At 40.2% G+C, this 6,361-nt stretch overlaps 1 pseudogene; it reads right to left on the bottom strand.

Moving 5' to 3' along the window:
• The window catches only part of LOC102841464, a 73,428-nt pseudogene extending 69,605 nt beyond the window's left edge, over window positions 1–3,823 (bottom strand).
• Between the last annotated feature and the right edge of the window lie 2,538 nt (window positions 3,824–6,361).

Here is a 6,361-nt window from a genome sequence, read left to right as displayed (position 1 = left end):
TACACTACCAGAGCTCCTTGGGGTAAGACAAGGCAGTGTTTAATTCTGTTGTGTACAATGTTGCTATGAGTTGGTACTAACTTGATTGTACCTAATAACAATAAATAACAATCCAGATTAATCAAGATATCCTTGTATAACTAGGGAAGGGGAGTCCTTCCCTGGAGTCAAATGAGCAAAGAGTTCGTTTCTTTAAAAAAAAAAAACAGGAGTCCTTTGGAGAAGAAAACAGTAATTAGCTGGCAGGAAAGCAAATGGCTGTGTTCCTTGAGCAGTTTAAAAAACATCTTTTGTGGGCCAAGCATTGTCATGACACCTTTAAGCACAAGTCATAAATAAAAAAAAATTCTTTGCCTAATCCCTCCTACTGTCCATAGGAAAAAGCCTGGTAAATACATTATTATTTAATTGGTGCCCAAGCCATTCTCCCAAAGGGCAAGAGTCAAAAGTACCTTCCTGTCAGAGGTGGCATAGAACGTCACCCTGTGAACAAATGGTATTGTTGTTGTCATTCAGTGCCATCAAGTCACTTGTGACTCTGCATAGGGTTTTGGAGGAGGGGCTGGTGAGCTTAAAGCACTGACCTTATGGATCAAATGACTTTGCAATCCACACCAGAACTCTGTGAACAAATGATGGTTCCTGCTAAATCAAACTTTGGGGATGAGTGTGCTGCCTTTTTGAGGTCTCTTTGAAAACTAATGTAAGAAAATGGCTCTCCTTCCTTCACTTTTATACCGATTCCAGAATTTGTCTTCCAGTGTTTGAGAGGTCGTTTGATGTAGGACAGAGTCAAGAGATATGATGTCTAGTCCCTGAACCTACAAGACAGACAGTAACAAGTATACCCAGAACAGTAATGATGAATTGCTTTTCTAAGCCTAGAGGATGAGAAGATGATCCCTTTCAGCTTGGAGGAATGAAAAGGCTTCTTAAAGCAAGAGCATGTGAAATAAAACTCCAGGGAGAGGTGGTAATTGAGAGGTCAGAGAAGGGACCTGAAGTGGCACAAATAAGACATTGCATTAGGTTCCAGAGAGCATGATGGAACTTTGAAACTCTGGGAATGGGACTGGGAAAGGGGATAAGGGTTAGATCCAAGGAGGACTATAAAAGAGCAGCATAAGGAGACTGTGATAAAGTGGAGAGAAAGTACTGAGTGTGAGGATGTTTACCTAGCCCTTGGTCTATGTCACCACCTATGGCCTCAAATCTCTGTTTCCTGAGCATCCCAGGTAGAAATTTCCTGCCACAAATCTACCCATCAATTGACTTCCAGTTGTAATTTCACATGTGTTCTCTTCCCCACTAAGAACACAGTTATCTGCTTCAGTGTGTTAAGGCAAGTTTATTTCACTCTGAAGTAAACACAATTGAGTTCATTGACTTTATAAGACTCCTGGTGCACAGTCTGTGTGATTTTTCATCACTTTCTCAAGAAAAGTCCTTCTTTAACCACTTCTTATACCAAATAGGCAGACCGATAAAGGTTAGCTGTGGGTTTCCAGAGGGAGTTGCCAATCTTCATCCAGAAAAGAACATTTTCTGGGAGACAGTGAGGAGAAGAATACTGGAGGTGGAGAGTGTCCTCAGGGACAATCAGAAGGGCCGTTTTTCAAGCTAGCAGAGAGTTGGGTCCTAAAGAAAAGCATTAACAATGGTACACAATTGCCTTTACTTTTGAGATTTTTGCATTGATGTTTCCATTCTCAATAATGGAGCACACTCTTTAGTCATCTAATTGGAAAGCACTGTGGGAAGCAGGTGTTACCAATGCTGGCACATCTCAAGTGATCCAGGAAGGAGTGTCAGCATGCTCCCCAATGTCTCTAAGAGACTGGAAAGTACACTCTCCGTCCTGCTCAAAAAAATTCTGCTTCATCTGTGTGACATTTGACTTGAATTTCATGTTGAAAATTAGGGTTCCACACGGCCTACTCCAGCATCCTGTGCCCTTTGAAAAGCAGAATCTGCAGTGTTCAACAGAGTGGAGAGTTGGCTTATCAGATGAAGACCAGGGCTTTGGAATCACACAGCGCTATATTTAAGTATTGTTGCTGCAAGAGACCAGCAAAATCAATTGCCCTCTAGTCCACTCCTAGTCATGGGGACTCTATGTGTGTCAGAGAAAAATTATGTTCCATAGTGTTTTTAATGGATCCTTCTTTGGAAGTAGATCTCCTGGACTTTCTTCTGAAGTACCTCTGGGTGGACTTGAACCTCCAGTCTTTCAATTAACAGCTGAATGTGCTGTTTGTACTACCCAAGGACTCTAGGGATTAGAAGTTGTTGTTAAGTGCCTTTGAATAGGTTTCAAATCATAGTGATTCTATATAGGGTTTCCAAGAAGCGACTGGCAGGTTTGAACTGCCAACCTTGCAGTTTGCAGCACAGTGCTAATCCTACAGTAATACACCAGGATTCCTGAGATCAGCAGAGCCTTGTTGAAACAGTTGTTTAGTGTTCTGAGTTTGTTTCCTTATCTATAAAATGAGATGATTGTAATCTATTTCTTAGGGTGGTTGTTAGGATGAACTGTGAAATATGAGAAGTGTGCTAGGCACAGTTCTATGTGTCTTTATATTCATTTCCTTACTGAATTTCCACTAAAGGTCTATGAGGCAGGAACTATTAACATTTTCAGTCTACAGATGAGGAAACTGAGGTGCCCAAATACATGGAAGCTTTGAACTAGACTGTCTGATTCCAGAATCTGAGCTTCATATGTTCAACAGAACACACTATTACCAATGGCCATCAAATCAATTTTAATGAATATAAAGACCACCATGTTTGTCAAAGTAGACCTATATGCCATAGAGTTTTCGATAATTGAATTTTTAAAAGTACATCACCAGGACTTTTCTTCTGAGGTACCTCTAGGTGGACTCAGACTTTCAATATTTTGGTTAGCGGTTGAGGATGTTAATCTTTTGCACAATTCAGAATCTCCTATGATACGCTATTAAGAGTCCACCAAATGGAGGCCTGCTATTATTAGTGTGCATACTTTTATAAGCTCCTTGTCTTAGTATCAAAATGTTCCAAGGCTCTGGAAAACTCTAGGGTGTGAGATAAAAACAAACAAGCAAACAAAAAACAGGAGACAATGGGATGGACTGTGAACCAGTTCTGCTGTGCCAGTAACACTCCTAGTTTAGTGTTCACAGCACATCTGCCTGCCTGCCCAGCCAAGAACCATACCTTATCCAGAGGGCTTAAGATCCAGAGGGCATAAACTTGTTTGGTCTGGGCAGCTGCTGGCTTATGTGCCAGTCTCTGCTCCAATCTGCTTTGGCTTGGGGAACTTGGGGAAATCATGAAATCATTGGGATCTTCTGTTGCTCTGTCTGTAAAAAAGGGAATAATCTTCTTTATATAACCACATAGGTGAGTGTTTTGAAGGTCCAATGACTATAGGAGGTGAGGAAGTACTATTTTAGGAAAGCAAAATATTTATTAAATAGAGACAGAATGGTAGTAGTTGAGTTTGTTTACTCAACTTCTTTTTCTATTTATTCATAAGTAGGTCTATTTTGGGTCAGGTCAAGAGCTAAGACCAGAGATGACCTGAGTAAGATAAAATCCCTGACCTCAGAGGTTTTATTTCAGAGAAAGATTTGTACAAATTGTACTTACCAAGTGTAATACATACCTTCCTCAGTTGTGCTATAACATGGTATGAGAACAGGAAGTAATCTGACTGCTCCCCAGAGGAAATCATCTTGATGGCACTGATATAGTTAACTCTCATGCGTTCATCTAGCCATCGATCGTGGTAGAGAGTGAAGGAGCCGGTGTTCTTAATTAAAACCCATTTCATGCTCTTTGGACATGTGGCAGCAAACTCAAGAAATCAAGAGGATTGTGAATTTAGTTTAGTTTAATTTTAACACATCTTTGACAAAAGGACTAGAGGACAACCCAGTTTCTTGCACTTTCTCCAGCTCCCCATCTATTTCTGGGACATGCTCATATGTTTATTAGTCATTCAATATGGACCAGCTTTGGGAGATTCCTAAAGCCAGCTGTCCTCATTTTAAATGCACGGACCTGGAACTGACAATAATCCATTTTACAGGTTGCTGCAGCTGGGTGTTTTAGAAAGTTTTAACAGACAAAAGGGTTTAAGAGTTTAATGTTTTATTAACCAAACTACCTAAATTGATGAAGAACTCATTGCCCCAGCATTTTGACTTTTCAGTATTGATGTATATAGGCTATACAATAACTCTAGATAACATCCATCAATGGGGGAAGAATGTTATCATTTTGAAAGGCCACATGGGTCACCCTGAGGGCATCAGTGCATTAGAGCTCAATCTCACTTCTCACCAGGAACATTCCCACCATTTGCCCAGAGCAACAAAAAATAAGCCTTGTTTTCCAAAATGGTTGTCTGAATTCAGGTCTCTGTCACTGTCACTTTTATTGCTGAATAAATCAAATTACAGCTGTGAAAACCAGACATAAGTTATTATATTCAATCAGGAGAGGGTGTAATGATTAATTCAATACATTTGTTGCATACCTCCTAGAGAAAGAGCAATGCTGGAGGGACTGAAGACATAGCAACAAACAAAAAAGTCCTTGTCTTAATGGAGCTTTTACTATAAAGGAAGGAGAATGGATAAATAAGCAAATATACATTTTAATGTCAATCAGTGATAAATGTTAATAAAGGAAAACAGTAAAAAGAGGGCAATGAGAGGGAAAGGGTACCATTTTAAATAGCTGGATCCGGAGCAAGTCGTCTGGCAAAGCAAACAGGCTATTGCAGATAGATAGGAAGAGGAGTCAGAAATACAATTGGAAGGCTAGGGCAAAGGCCAGACCATATTGTGTTTTGAAGAACTACCTCCTCCACCAGATGCTGTGGAGTCAGTTCCTACTTTGGTGACCCCACATGTGTCAGAGTAGAATTGTCCTTCATAGGGTTTTCAATGGCTGAGTTTTTGGAAGTAGATTGCCAGGTATTTCTTCCAAGGTGCCTCTGGGTAGACTGAAATATCCAGTCTTTCAGTTAGCAGCTGAATGTGTTAACCATTTGTACCATCCAAGGACACCTTGAAAACCAGAGTAAGGACTTAACATTTAAATAAGTGACATGGGAAGCTGTTAGTGGCTTTGATGCAGGGAATGATAAGATCTGACTTACTTCAAAAGAATCACTTTAGCCTTTGTGGTAAGAACAGGCTTTTCAGGATTGAAGTGTGCAATTTATATAAATCTTTCTGAAGTTAGTTAGAATAAGAGTGCTGGGACTGATGGGTGTTATTTGCCGTGACAGTGTTGCCACCTAGACAGAAAGTGCAGGTGAGGTGATCAGAATGCCTGGTGGGTTTGGATTCTGACTCTACACTCATTAGATGTTTGACCATTTGTAATTCACTTAACTTGGGTGTCAGTTTCCTCATCTGTCAAATGGATAAAAGCATCTCTTAAAAATTAAGAATGATAAGAAATGTGATGTTTGGAATGAAAGTGTTCCATAACTATAAGCCATTTCTTCATATCACCTTCAATTTATGGAGAGGCAAACTCATTACAGGCACAACCTGAAACAAAATCTTCTGATTCTCTGAGTACAGCGTTTATGTTAGGTTGCAAAGTATAAAGAGGATTGAGAGGGGAGGGAGTATCAGAGAAGATATTAGAACTTGGATCTTTACAACCCCATTTTTTAGGGAAGAAATATGGGAAATCAGGCTAGATTGGGTACAACACGTAACAACTGTTCATTTCTTGTGTCTTTTCACTGGGACCATTTGAGGATAGCACCTCTATGTAGTCCCTTTTCTGCCAGGCGTTTCAAACTTGAACTTTCCTGTCATCTGTTTCTGAATGTTCTTCCTGCTTATAGAGGTGACCAGCAACTCTGTCCCAAGTAAGAAGAGATTTGATGGTTCCTCACAAGCCATATGGTCGCCTCTTTGTAGCTTGTGTGCAGATGAGAAGGGGGGGGGGGCGCGGTGGTTCTTTATCACTATTTTGCTTCACTAGATGGTAACATTTTCCTCTGCACTTACTGCACAAATAAACTTCTTAGAATCAGCACACTGGTCCACTTGCTCAGGGCAATAAAACTATAACTATTGGAGCTATCTAATATACTGGATGGAGTCCTGGTGTGGCACTGAAATATAAGCACTAGACTGCTAACTGCAAGTTTGGTGGTTCAAACCCACCAACAACTCATCAGAAATTATACAGGGTCAAAATGAGTCAGAACCAATTCAACCGCACTTAACAACAAGAGGAACAATCTAATGGACAAAAATAATTCAATCTCTACAGGACAAAAGTCACTTGTAACTTACTTGTCACCCATAAGATAGCATCTAACTTGAAACAGAGTGAA

Source organism: Chrysochloris asiatica, unplaced genomic scaffold, assembly GCF_000296735.1.
Source record: "Chrysochloris asiatica unplaced genomic scaffold, ChrAsi1.0 scaffold00057, whole genome shotgun sequence".
NCBI lineage: Eukaryota > Metazoa > Chordata > Mammalia > Afrosoricida > Chrysochloridae > Chrysochloris > Chrysochloris asiatica.
The sequence above is the reverse complement of the archived record's forward strand: the minus strand, read 5'-3'. Positions and strand labels throughout refer to the sequence as shown.